This window comes from Balaenoptera ricei, chromosome 3, assembly GCF_028023285.1.
Source record: "Balaenoptera ricei isolate mBalRic1 chromosome 3, mBalRic1.hap2, whole genome shotgun sequence".
Classification (NCBI taxonomy): domain Eukaryota; kingdom Metazoa; phylum Chordata; class Mammalia; order Artiodactyla; family Balaenopteridae; genus Balaenoptera; species Balaenoptera ricei.
In genome coordinates this window covers 142,696,047-142,710,222 of record NC_082641.1, presented here as the reverse complement: position 1 = coordinate 142,710,222, position 14,176 = coordinate 142,696,047, and the positions used below count along the sequence as shown (strand labels likewise).

At 41.6% G+C, this 14,176-nt stretch overlaps 1 long non-coding RNA gene across 1 annotated transcript in view; it reads left to right on the top strand.

The window, feature by feature from the left end:
* LOC132363905 (uncharacterized) overlaps positions 1 to 14,176 on the top strand; it is a 188,728-nt gene that overhangs the window by 75,535 nt on the left and 99,017 nt on the right. Inside the window, exon 3 of the long non-coding RNA XR_009502673.1 lies at positions 12,056 to 12,250. This is a non-coding gene — a long non-coding RNA (uncharacterized LOC132363905). The remainder of the gene's footprint in view (positions 1 to 12,055; positions 12,251 to 14,176) is intronic.

Below are 14,176 nucleotides of genomic sequence, written 5' to 3'. Positions count from 1 at the left end.
GGGGCTTCCTAGTGTGTGGAAACCTTTCCTCCTTCACGGCTCCCTTCCACTGGTGCAGGTCCCGTCCATATTCTTTGTCTCTGTTTTTTCTTATTTCTTTTGCCCTACCCAGGTACGTGGGGAGTTTCTTGCCTTTTGGGAGGTCTGACGTCTTCTGCCAGCGTTCAGTGGGTGTTCTGTAGGAGTTGTTCCACATGTAGATGTATTTCTGATGTATCTGTGGGGAGGAAGGTGATCTCCACGTCTTATTCCTCCGCCATCTTGAAGGTCTCTCCCGAGGTTTCTCTTAAGCCTCAGGGGTTTTTTTACAAAAAACCTTTGGCCAGGTATCATGAATAGAATGGCCATTAGAGATGAACAATATTGGTTGATTCTCAGCCCCACCGAGTAGGACATATCATTTGGTTGTTAATAAGTTGGTGTTTGGAATCAGAGGGACCTGGATTTCCACCCCTGTCTTTATATAGTAGCTTAGGTGAGTTACTTAATTTCTTTGTTTGCTCCATCTGTGAAATGGTATAATAGTCTCTATATCAAAGGGCTGTTATAAAGCCTAAGTGATATAAAGTATGTAAAGCACTTACTACAGTACCAGCCTCATAGCAGTCAATTAATAATAGATATTATTCTATGGTGAGGGCTTTCCATAGTCTGCTTATGTGGGTTTAATAATGACGTAATATTTTGTAAACACAACTTTGGGTTTACCTCTAGGAGAACCCAAAGCTGTACCTGATCCAGAACACAAATGAATCTCATTAAGAAATAAGAGAAGCTAATGCATGAAATATGAGAAAATAATTCACATTCAGAGTGTTTTAAGCCTTCGTTGAAGTCAGATAAGGATGCACATTGTATGAATTGTTAAAAAGCAGCTAAAATCTAGAATGCTTATGTGATTCTGAGATTTTACTGGGAAAAGCTAACCATGATATAAATTTATAATTTAAAATAATTTTGTTTTAAAGCTGTACTGGTGTATCTGTAGAGTTAGAAACCAGCCATTTGATGTAAGGCTTCTTGAAGACTGGGAAAGACAATTCCATGCCTCAAAGAATTTTTATAAGTTCAGTGTAACTGTCTTTCCAGTGAATTGATGTTAATTAATGTTAACTCTGATGTGAATATGATTACTGTTTTCTTTCAAAACGAATATATTCATATACAGAAAAGCAGATCAACCATGTGTTTATGAACAGGAACCTACTTTAGCATTAATTGGGAGGTTTGTTTGCTGGATTTTGCTCCCCTTTCTACTCCTAATTATATGCAGCCTTAAGCAGGTCACTTATGCTCTTCATGCATTAATTTCCTCACTTAATATTTTTATTTTTAATTTTTATCTTTGTGGGGGATAAAATGACATATTAAATGTTGATTATGCAGGTCAGTGGTTCCCAATCAGGTATGATTTCGCCCCCCAGTGGACATTTGGCAATATCTGGGGACACTTTGGGTTGTCCTACGTGAGGTAGGGCCATGCTGTTGGCATCTGATGGATAAAGGCTATAACTTATGCACAACATCCTACAATGGACAGGACAGGCCCCACCCTGCCCTCCTCCTGCCATATTAAAGAATTACCATAATCATGAAATTAGTTGAAGATTTTTCTCTTTTTACCGTTGAAGAATTCGGAAAAATATTTACGAGTATTCTCTACTTTATATCGTCCTAAAATTTGTAAATTCATTTGGAAACATGATTTTTATGAACAGATTAGGGAAGTCCTCCTCCTTTCTAGGCCCAGTGCTGAGTGCTGGCGTGCAATGAAGAACCAAGTAGTTATGGTCTATGTCTTCACACAGTGTCGGTCTTGTGGATGAGTCAGACAGTGACAAGTAAACAAAGAAGTGCTTAATAAAATTTAAAATACATTGTCATAAGGGAAAACAACAGGGAAGCCTCTCTGAAGAGGTGACAGTTGAGCTGAGCCTTGAAGAGTAAAATGGTGCTAGTCTTTTAAAGGATGAATAGAAGGATGTTCCAGGTAGTGGGATGAATGTGTTTACTGGTTTTGAGGTGGGAAAGAACTTGGCGTGTTAGAGGACCCAAAAAAAGCTAGTATGACTGGAATGTTGTTAGTGAGAGGGAGAGGGGGTGAAATGAGGTTAGAACGAATAAGACACAGGCAGTCACCAGAGCATGTGAGCTCTTGTAGACTCGTTAAGGAGCTTGGATGATTTTGTAAATATAAGGGAAAGCCAATGAAAGGATTTAGGCAAGAGACTTAAATGTTCTTATTTATGGTTTTAAAAGAATCCCACTGATGTTGTAGGGAAAATAGATTGGATTGGGGCAAGGATAAAAGCAGGAGATCAACTGAAGTTGATTGGAATAGCCCAGACAAGAGATGATCATGGGGGCTTCCCTGGTGGCGCAGTGGTTGAGAATCTGCCTGCCAATGCAGGGGACACGGGTTTGGGCCCTGGTCTGGGAAGATCCCACATGCCGCGGAGCGACTGGGCCCGTGAGCCACAATTACTGAGCCTGCGCGTCTGGAGCCTGTGCTCCGCAACAAGAGAGGCCGCGATAGTGAGAGGCCCGCGCACCGCGATGAAGAATGGCCCCCACTTGCCGCAACTGGAGAAAGCCCTCACACAGAAACGAAGACCCAACACAGCCATAAATAAATAAATAAATAAATAAATAAAATATTAAAAAAAAAAAACTTTAAAAAAAAAAAAAAGAGAGATGATCATGGCCTGGACATGGGTAGTGGCAATGGAGCTGAAGAAAAGCTGATGGAACCCAGACACAGGTTAAAAGTAGAATAGATAAGAATTGATGATAAAGGGGATAACTTTAGAGGAGTGTGAAGAAAAGAGAAGAGTCAAGGATGATGTAGGTTTCTGGTTTGAAAGGCTGGGTAGGTGCAGAATGGTGCCATTTAGTTAAATGTCAATGACAGAGGGGAGGGAGAGGTTATAGGGAGCAGAAACCAGGAGTTCTGTTTTGGATCTAATCATACTGAGGTGCTTGTGAGTCTTCTAATTGGAGATTCCAAGCAAGCAATTGTAGAATACCTGTCAGGAGCCTAAAGAGAAGTCAGGTTAGAGACATAATCTGGGAGTCACCTACAAAGAGATGTCAATTAAGACCACAAGAATAGATGTAATCATGCGAGAAGAGGTGTAGAGAAAGAACAGTAGTTGGGGGCCTGGGGCTGATCACAGAAGGACTTAAATATTTCAAATCTGGCCCGAAGAAATGCAAAACATCAGTGAACAAATGTGAACAGTGTATGTTCACATTTGTTAAAAATCCTATTCTACCCTCTCCTCTACCCGTCAAATTTAAGTTCCATATTATCAGTCATGCTTCTTTTGCTCACTGAGCTAACTAATGGAATTCCAGTATTAGCCTTCAAACTCTAGCCACCTGTAATTGCTGGTGCAAGAAATCTTGGTGCCCCAAGGAGAAAAATTTCCACCTTCTCTTGTAGCTGCAGATTCTGTTTTGTTTGCACCATAAAATTCTCTTTGCAATGGATATTTTTAATAATAGCATCTTGTAAGACACTGGGACTTCACATATTGACAGGTTCTATGAAAATAACCTTTAACCTCTAAAATGTCTGTAAATCTCATTAGTTTTGCTTAAGAATGTGTGGCTCAAAAAATAATATTTCAGTTGACATCTTTGCTTTCAAAGAATTTTAAATACTTGTGAGTTTTCTTTGTTAAACCAGAAGGGGAGCATTCTTCCTCTACATGTATGAAGATACACCACCACCAACAAAAGAAACCTAAATCTCTGCTAATTTCTTATTTAAACAAAATATTTCAGAAATTAAAAAAAAAAACCTTTTAATATGACAGACAGAAAGAGCTGGCAAAGGAGGTTGAGGAGTCAGATAGGCTGGTGAAATACTAGGAGAGTGGAAGAACAGAGCCTAAATTTAGAAAAGAGTGTTTCCAGGAAGTGATCGGTTATGGAGAGATGTCTAGAAAGGTGTTGACGGAAAATGTCCACCGGATCTTTATAGCATGGAAGTGATTGGTGATATTTGTCTGACCAGTTTCAGTGGAACAGTGGAGATGGAAACCAGTCTGGGCTAGGCTGTTTGGAAGGTGGAAAAGGCAAAGACAGTCTGTGTGGGGGAGAAGATACAGAGGAGAGGGGTGTAGGGCACTGAAGGAGGCAGCAAATATCTTTTAAGCAGCATGAAACCAGCTTGTTTCACCACGTAACACATGATAATTTTGTAGGACTTTTCATTTCATTTCCAAGACTTCTATCAAGTCAGTGGGATAGGTCTTTTATCTCCATTTTTATTGATAAGGAAATAGATAATCAATTACTTACTCAAAGTTTCAAAGCAAGTCAGTACTGAGTAACAGAAGCCAGGGCTTGAAACTAGGTCTACAGAATCAAGGCCAGTACCCTTTTTTCTTGCATATATAAGGAGAGGCAATGTTCAGGAGAGGCGGAAGTGACCCAAGAACAAAGCATCCATACCCAATTAACAAATTTCTCCACTCTAACTGGCCCTACACTTGGTTCCTACCTTTTGTAAGTGAATGAAATGGTGGATGGAACACGCCTAATTCTTTGCAGAGGACAGGAGACCCTAGGTTCATTGCACAATGAAAATGGTGCATTTCTAAAGGAAAATTCAAAGAATCACCATTTAGACAGCAATAAGCAATTGAGGAGAATTTAAAAAGCTAAGCATCAGCATGAGAAACACTCATCGTTCTTGCTTCAACTATACTGACAAGAAGTGCTGGATCCTGGAAGTGTCAGTATCAGATATGCCTTTTATGGGCTCACATGGTACACCTTGGTCTCTCCGGAATTCAACAGCAACACAGTGAGAAACTGCATCAGCTGGACATAGGAAATGTATCTGCTGAACTCTTGAGCAGCTTGAGTTTAAAATAGGAATACCATTTTTATGTCATATTCCTTGAATTTGTCAGATTCTTTTAAAGTATCTGAATTTGTTCAAGGTGTAAAAATATTGAGATAAATTGAAAAATGTTCTATTGATATTTCTTACCCTTGAATATATGCAGAAAGCAAATATCAACATGGAATCTCTAAGAAATATCCAATCAAAAAGAACAGGGTTATTTGCAATTTTTGAAGCCTGAACACCTTGCTGGGATGGTGGTCCTGGTTTAGAAAGACCTAAAAAAGTTAGGTACGACTTTTTTTTTTTTTTAATTTAATTTATTTTTTATTTATTTACTTTTGGCTGCATTGGGTCTTTGTTGCTACACGCGGGCTTTCTTTAGTTGCGGCGAGCAGGGACTACTCTTCGTTGGGGTGTGTGGGCTTCTCATTGTGGTGGCTTCTCTTGTTGTGGAGCACGGGCTCTTGGCGTGTGGGCTTCAGTAGTTATAGCACGCAGGCTCAGTAGTTGTGGCTCGCAGGCTCTAGAGTGCAGGCTCAGCAACTGTGGTGCACGGGCTTAGTTGCTCCACGGCATGTGGGATCTTCCCGGACCAGTGCTCGAACCTGTGTCCCCTGCACTGGCAGGCGGATTCTTAACCACTGCGCCACCAGGGAAACCCATGACATATTTAAAATGATGTCAATTACATACTGTATGATTCCAACTATATGACATTCTGGAAAAGGCAAAACTAGGGAATTCCCTGGCAGTCCAGTGGTTAGGACTCTGTGCTTTCACTGCCGAGGGCGCCGGTTCAATCCCTGGTCCGGGATCTAAGATAAGATCCTGCAAGCTGTGCAGCATGGCCCCCCCCCAAAAAAAAATCAGTGGTTGCCAGGGGTTAAGGGGGAGGGAGAGATAAATAGGCAGAGCACAGAGGATATTTAGGGCAGTGAAACTACTTTGTATGGTACCATAATGATGCATACATGCCATTATACCTTTGTCCAAATCGAAATCCATAGAATATACAACACCAAGAGTGAACCCTAAGGTAAACGATGGACTTTGGGTGATTATCATGTGTCAGTGTAGGTTCATCATCAGTTGTAACAAATGTACCACTCTGGTGGGGATGTTGATAATGGTGGAGGCTATGCATGTGTAGGGGCAGGAGGGATATGGGAAATCTCTGTACCTTCTCCTGAATTTTGCAATGAACCTGAATGAATTCGTGACCAGTCATGTTTTCATCTAAACCCCTATCCATTTCCCCTCCTCCTGTATTATTTTAAAGAAATTCCCAGGTATTATATTAATGAAGCTTTTTTGCTTTAATTTAAATCAGCAGAATTGCATATGCTTGCTTTATATAACTAAATGTATATAGTATATAATATACATTGTATAATATATGTTTTATGTTCTCAAATATCATACCTCTCTATCTATTGTCTCCACTGTGGGAATTGTAATAAATTCAAAATTTTCATTAATATTTATTTACTTTTTAACAGGTAGTACATGCACACAGTTCACAATTCTAAAGATTTGAAAAGGTATCCATAAAAAGTTAAGATTCCTCCTTCTCCCTCCTCTTCTCCTTCTCTCCTCCCTCCAGCCACTGTGTCTGGTTTATGTATTTGTTCATAGATATTCTGTGTATGTATAAAAGTGTGTGTGTGTGTGTGTGTGTGTGTGAGAGAGAGAGAGAGAGAGAGAATATTTTATTTACTCTGACTTTGTTTTTTTCACATAACAATATGCCTTGGACATCTTTCCTTAACAAGATTTATAAAATGTAGAGCTGCCTAATTATTATTATTATTTTTTTTAAACTCAAGTAGTTTTTTTTAAAAATTAATTTAATATATTTATTTATGGCTGCGTTGGGTCTTCGTTTCTATGCGAGGGCTCTCTCTAGTTGTGGCAAGCGGGGGCCACTCTTCATCGCGGCGCACGGGCCTCTCACTATCGTGGCCTCTCTCCTTGTGGAGCACAGGTTCCAGATGCGCAGGCTCAGTAACTGTGGCTCACGGGCCTAGTTGCTCCGCGGCATGTGGGATCTTCCCAGACCAGGGCTCGAACCCGTGTCCCCTGCATTGGCAGGCAGACTCTCAACCACCGCGCCACCAGGGAAGCCCCTGCCTAATTATTTTTAAAGGCTGCATAGCATTTCATTTTGTGATGCTACTATAATTTGTTTAACCCACTTCTATTGCTGCACATATAAGTTATTTCCACTCTTTTGCTGTAATATATCTTACATAAATTCCAAGTCTCTGGTACATTTTTTTAAACTGAATGCCTTGGAACCAATGTTATAAGTACATTCTGACTTTCTTTTTCTACCCGTTCTTTGTTCTAGTCTCTTTGCCCTAATTTCCCACCCATAGCCTCCTCACCACGTTTTTGGCATGTGATTGAAAGTCAAGGGCCATGCCTTGCTCTTAAGGCAGTGACACGGTGATGATCAGGAGGGTGAACTTTCCTTGGCTCAGCTGAAGTCAGCTAAGCCTGGCAGCCCAGCCCATTGCAGGATAGTAAAGCTGGATACTTTAAATTCAACCCTTTCATTTAATGGTAAACTAAGGCCTAGGAAAATTATTTTACCCAGTTCCTCAGGATTCTTAACTTCTTACTCAGAGGAGAGAGTCACAAAAAGACTGAAAAAAGTCTAAATATATTTCTTCTTAAAGGGAGATATAAACTTGCCTTAGAGTGTGGCTTCTGTACTTAAGGAGTAAATGAGAAGAATGTTCTGCTGACATCACTGGGAGAAAAGGAGGCTGTGGTCTGTATCACTTGCCCTTATTCATATAGCGCATCTAGCAAGACAGGGGGGATAAACTGTTTTTCACTGAGTTCCCCTTAAGGTTCATATTCATAACATCTTGTTCCCAGTCTAAGCCTCTCCTAGGATGCTCATGATACCTTATTTTACATGAATAATAGTAACAGCAACAACAACAGCAGTAACAGCAGCTCACACTTACATGCTTTAAACGTATTCATTTAATCCTTACAGGCGTCCTATGAGGGAGGTACTATTACAAGTGGAGAAACTCAGGGCAAAGAACAAAAGTAACTTGCCCAAGATCACAGCTAGTAAGTAGCCAAGCTGAGATATGGGTTTGGTCAGGCTCCAGAATCTACGTTCTTAAGCCTGATGCTATACTTCCCTTCGAATAACAATGTTTGGGAGAAGGGGAGTGGGAGTGACCTGGACCAGTTCACAGATGTTCAGATTTTTTGCCCTAGTAGTGGGGGCCAGGAGTTGGATGGACCTGGAGTTCTATGCGCTTGAGCCAGGTCTGGATGGGACGGTACTGCTCACGGACTTCCAAGGACACACCAAGAAAGATCGTAAAGCAGACAACCAGGCAGGATGCTAGTCAAGTCAGGCACACACTTCAGCCAGAGGATTAACATAGGGGAGCTGCACAGAGTCTGAGGGAGGCGGCAGAACAGAAGCTAGAGCTGTTGGGAAAGAGTAGACAGGTTCAGCATGGAGGAAAATAGACTTGCCTCAGAGTTTCCTGAAATGTGGGAGCCCAACATCAGAGACTTTTTTTTTTAATTTAAAAAAATTTATTTATTTATTTATTTATTTTGGGGGGCCGCACCACGTGGCATGTGGGATCTTAGTTCCCTGACCAGGGATCAAACCCGTGCCCCCTGCATGGGAAGCATGGAGTCTTAACCACTGGACCGCCAGGGAAGTCCCCAGGGACTTTTAAAAAGAGCTTGTAGCCTCCTTTGTGGGGGAAGAGATTTGATAGGGGTGTTGCTTCACTAACACAAGTCTGTACAGTAATTACATGGGAAGGTGGTTAAACATTCAGATTCCTGAACCTCACGCCCTGAGGTTCTGAGGTAGAAGGTCTGAAACTGGCCCCTGGAATCCTGTCTCCAGCAAACACCTCAGGCAGTTCTGAAGCAGGAGTTCCATGGCCTTCACGTTGAGAGACCATAGATAAGTGTGGAGAGGCAAATTGTTTCCTTCCTCTTGACCTCAAATCCCATTTACTTAAATGCTGGAAAAGAATGATATTTGGAAATTTCACAGTAGAGACTAATCTGGATTATAGAAAAAGAGGAAAAAAATATCCACAGGGATGTGGGCAGGGGAGGCATCGCCATATTATTTGTCTGTTGGCTGGGTCCACATCAGAGAAAGCTGCAGCAGGGATTCTTCACTTGGCTGTATCTTTAATTAATTAATTAATTAATTAATTAAAAAAATTTTATTGGAGTGTAGTTGATTTACAATGTTGTGTTAATTTCAGGTGTACAGCAAAGTGAATCAGTTATACATATACATATATCCAGTCTTTTTTTTTTTTTTGATTCTTTTCCCATATAGACCATTACAGAATATTGAGTTCTCTATGCTGTACAGCAGGTTCTTATTAGTTATCTATTTTTAAAAATAAATTCATTTTATTTTTTATTTATTTATTTTTGTCTGCGTTGGGTCTTCATTGCTGTGTGCGGGCTTTCTCTAGTTGTGGCGAACGGGGACTACTCTTCGTTGCAGTGTGTGGGCTTCTCATTGCGGTGGCTTCTCTTGTTGCAGAGCATGGGCTCTAGGACCGTGGGCTTCAGTAGTTGTGGCACGCAGGCTTCAGCAGTTGTGGCTCACGGGCTCTAGAGCACAGGCTCAGTAGTTGTGGCACATGGGCTTAGTTGCTCCGCGGCATGTGGGATCTTCCCAGACCAGGGCTCGAACCCATGTCCCCTGCATTGGCAGGCAGATTCTTAACCACTGCACCACCAGGGAAGTCCCAGTTGTCTATTTTATATATAGTAGTGTGTAAAACGGGGAGATTGGTATTGACATATACACACTTGGTTGTATCTTTCATGTGCCTGGGAGTGTCCTGTTTTCTGTCCCCAAGAAATCTGAAGATCAAAGGAACAAGCTAGATTGAGAACTTTATTCATATTTTCATCATTTAATTATATAATTAAATAATTAGACATTCATTAGCCACGTATGTGTGCCAGACAGTGTTCTAGGATTTTGGAGGTATAAAAGTGAGCAAGATAGATCAAGTCCTTGACCTCATGGGGCTCACAGTCTGGGGAGTAATTGAAAGAGATGGGATTGCACAGTGGCTAAAAATGTAGTCTCTGGGGTTGAAACTGCACAACTCAGATTGGGACTTGAACCCACTGTCTTTTAATTAAGATGACACACCTGGTCTCAGGACCTACTGAAGTTCAGGTTCTTTATGTCTCAGCACAGAAAGAATTTAATGAGACACAAAGCGATAGGTAAGAAGTGGATTTATTTAGAGAGATACATGTTCCATAGACAGAATGCGGTCCCTCTCAGAAGGTGAGGGCAGCCCTGGGAGAAACACCCTCTGTGAGAGGCCCCAAAATATGGGGTGGTTAATTGTTTCTTTTTTTAACATCTTTATTGGAGTAAAATTGCTTTACAATGGTGTGTTAGTTTCTGCTTTATAACAAAGTGAATCAGCTATCCGTATACATATATCCCCATATTTAAGGTGGTTGTTTTTATGGGCTATGTAATTTCATAGGCTAATGAGTTGGAGGATTATTCTGACTATCTTGGAGAAGGGGTGGGGATTTCCAGGAATTGGACCCAGAATTGACCTTTGATGGTAGGCCTCAGAACTGTCACAGTGCACAGGGAGATCAGCTCGGTGCTTTGTGACCACCTAGAGGGGTGGGATAGGGAGGGTGGGAGGGAGGGAGACGCAAGAGGGAAGAGATATGGGAACATATGTATATGTATAACTGATTCACTTTGTTATAAAGCAGAAACTAACACACCATTGTAAAGCAATTATACTCCAATAAAGATGTTAAAAATAAAGTAAATAAATAAATAAAAAGTATCCTCTTTGAAAATGTAAAAATAAAATAAAATAAAATAAAATACACCTATCCTTTGCAAAAAAAAAAAAGAACTGTCAAAGTGCCTGTGGTGGGTGGGTCATTTAGCTAATGACTTACCATGAGCATGTAATGAGGCTCAAGATCTACTGGAAGGCGAATCTTCTGCCATCTTGGGCCTAATCGGTTCTAACCAGTTTTTGTCGTTTCTTCCAGGGCTCTGTCATTCTTTAGGGATTGTGCCCTGCCCCCTTGCCTCCTGTTTCAGGGTCAGACTGCCTGGTGCAAACCCTGGCTTCACCACTTACTTACCGTGTAACCACTCTATGCCTCAGTTTCCTCATGTGTGAAAAGTGGCTGATAATGACACCTCTCATAGAGTCCTAAGGGTTAAATGTGGGAATGAATGCAAAACTTTTACTGTAGGCCTGGCGTATGAGTTAATACACAGCATTGTTTTTCCAAGGTTAGTCTTCTTTTGGAGTCTTTGGTTTATAGCTCTTGGTAGTCAACTTCCTGGATTGTCTTCATTCCCTCTCTACCTAAGTGGAGCTGCAGGTCAAGGAGAGCTTCCTGCATCCCCAGTAATCTTCACTCAGAAAGGACCTCCTGTAAGCTGCAAACTTGGCTACTTGTTGCAACTGAAACTTATAAATTATGTAATCTGGTTTGTGCCCAGCCTAAAGTTTTGAATTATTCGAGTCAGTGTGGGAAAATGTTGAGGGAAAGGAAAAAGAAGTGATATTCACTCCATGTGATTTTTACGAAGTATTCTGCATGAATATTCAAGACCTTCACCAGCACCAGTCGCAGCAGAGAAAGGCTGGCCTAACATTTGCTCCCTCAAGTGTAGTCTGTTTTTCTCCAGACAGTTTTATGTAAAATATCTACATTATGAAAAAGAAAATTAGAGTGAGATACTAGGAAGGGATAGATGGAGCCACTGTGTGCTTTGATAATTCTGCATCTGAGTAATTAAGAATACCCTCAAATGCTTCCAGATTCTACTGAGCTCTTTCTCAGGAAACTGCAGAATAATTCATTCCTATTACTCACCACTTTAAGGACAAACCTCCCGTCATGGATGCGCTTTTGCAAAGGAGAACTACTTAATGGCTAGACTAATTGAGAATGTTTACATACCAAATGCAAAGTCTGGGGAGGATTTGGAAAATAAAAATAAATTCAGTGGGGATCAAGGCTGGAGTCCATTTGGCTTTCAGATTGGAACATGCTGCCTTTTAGATTGGAACATGCTGCCTTTTAGATTGGAACCTTATTTCTTGGTCTGATCAGAGCATAGTCCAGGCCCTAAGGATTGCTTAAAAACTTTTCTTTCAGAACTCTTCCCAGATTCCATTTATCTCAAAGGAGAAGAAACAGGCTGATCTGCATTCAGCAAGTGACTGCCCCAGCGCCTCTGCAGTGTGAAGATTTGAAATCGACTTTCTCCCTGGAGGATGTTTCTTGGATGCAGGAGGGGAAGAAAAGTCAGCTAAGCCAAGCCATCTTTAAAGATCTTCTCTCGGAAGCAAGGTACAAACTGTGCTCTTTAGACAATACATTTCCAATGTTCTAACCTATGACCTTCCCTACTTCAAATGAATACCAATGAAAATCAATTCCTCCCTGAGTGAGAAACAGAATTTACTGGGGTTAGGAGGTAGGTGACAAGGGAATTTAGTATATGAAGGGAATAGTAGTTTTTCCAGGGGTTTCCGGATCTGCTAAGCAAGTTTTCTCTAAGGGGAAAAGAGCTTTAAGGAAAGTGAGACGTTTACTTCAATCTTGGAATTCAAGAAAATTGAGACTTTTGTCACAAAACGGACATTCAGAGACCTTTGAACATAAATGTACTCCTTCCTCAACAGGGAGAACACACTCCAGTCTGATCATGTTTATCATGACTTTGACAATCATGATGCTGGGAAAAGCCTAAGTACTGGGTTGGGCAGACCTGGGTTCATATCCTGCCTCTGTCGCTGTTAGCTCTGTGTTCTAACCTCTATAACCTCACTTTCTTTATCTATAAAATGGAGATAAGAGAGCTCCTCAAGATGGCGAAGTAGAAGGACGTGTGCTCACTCCCTCTTGCGAGAGCACTGGAATCACAACTAACTGCTGAACAGTCATCAACAGGAAGACAAAAAAATATCCCACATCCAAAGACAAAGGAGAAGCCACAATGAGACGATAAGAGGGGCACAGTCACAATAAAATCAAATCCCATAACTGCTGGGTGGGTGACTCACAAACTGAAGAACACTTATACCACAGAAGTCCACCCACTGGAGTGAAGGTTCTGAGCCACACGTCAGGCTTCCCAATCTGGGGGTCCGGCCATGGGAGGAGGAATTCTTAGAGAATCAGACTTTGAAGGCTAGCGGGATTCAATTGCAGGACTCTGACAGAACTGGAGGAAACAGAGACTCCACCCTTGGAGGGCACACACAAAGTAGTGTGTGCACTGGGACCCAGGAGAAGGAGCAGTGACCCCAGGGAAGACTGAACCAGACCTACCTGCTAGTGTTGGGGGGTCTCCTGCAGAGGCGGGAGGTGGCTGTGGCTCACCGTGAGGACAAGGACACTGGCAGCAGAAGTTCTGGAAAGTACTCCTTGGCGTGAGCCCTCCCAGAGTCTGCCATTAGCCCCGCCAAAGAGCCGGGTAGGCTCCAGTGTTGGGTCGCCTCAGGCCACACAACCAACAAGGAGGGGACCCAGCCCCACCCATCAGCAGGCAAGCGGATTAAAGTTTTACTGAGCTCTGCCCAACAGAGCAACAGCCAGCTCTACCCACCACCAGTCCCTCCCATCAGGAAACTTGCACAAGCCTCTTAGACAACCTCATCCACCAGAGGGCAGACAGCAGAAGCAAGAAGAACTACAATCCTGCAGCATGTGGAACAAAAACCACATTCATAGAAAGATAGACAAGATGAAAAGGCAGAGGGCTATGTACCAGATGAAGGAACAAGATAAAACCCCAGAAAAACAACTAAATGAAATGGAGCTAGGCAAACTTCCAGGAAAAGAATTCAGAATAATGATAGTGAAGTTGATCCAGGACCTCGGAAAAAGAATGGAGGCAAAGGTCGAGAAGATGCAAGAAATGTTTAACAAAGACATAGAAGAATTAAAGAACAAACAAACAGAGATGAACACTACAATAATTGAAATGAAAACTACACTAGAAGGAATCAATAGCAGAATAACTGACGCAGAAGAACGGATAAGTGACCTGGAAGACAGAATGGTGGAATTCACTGCTGCGGAACAGAATAAAGAAAAAAGAATGAAAAGAAATGAAGACAGCCTAAGAGACCTCTGGGACAACATTAAATGCAACAACATTCACATTATAGGGGTCCCAGAAGGAGAAGAGAGAGAGAAAGGACCAGAGAAAATATGTGAAGAGATTATAGTAGAAAACTTCCCTAACATGGGAAAGGAAATAGCCACCCA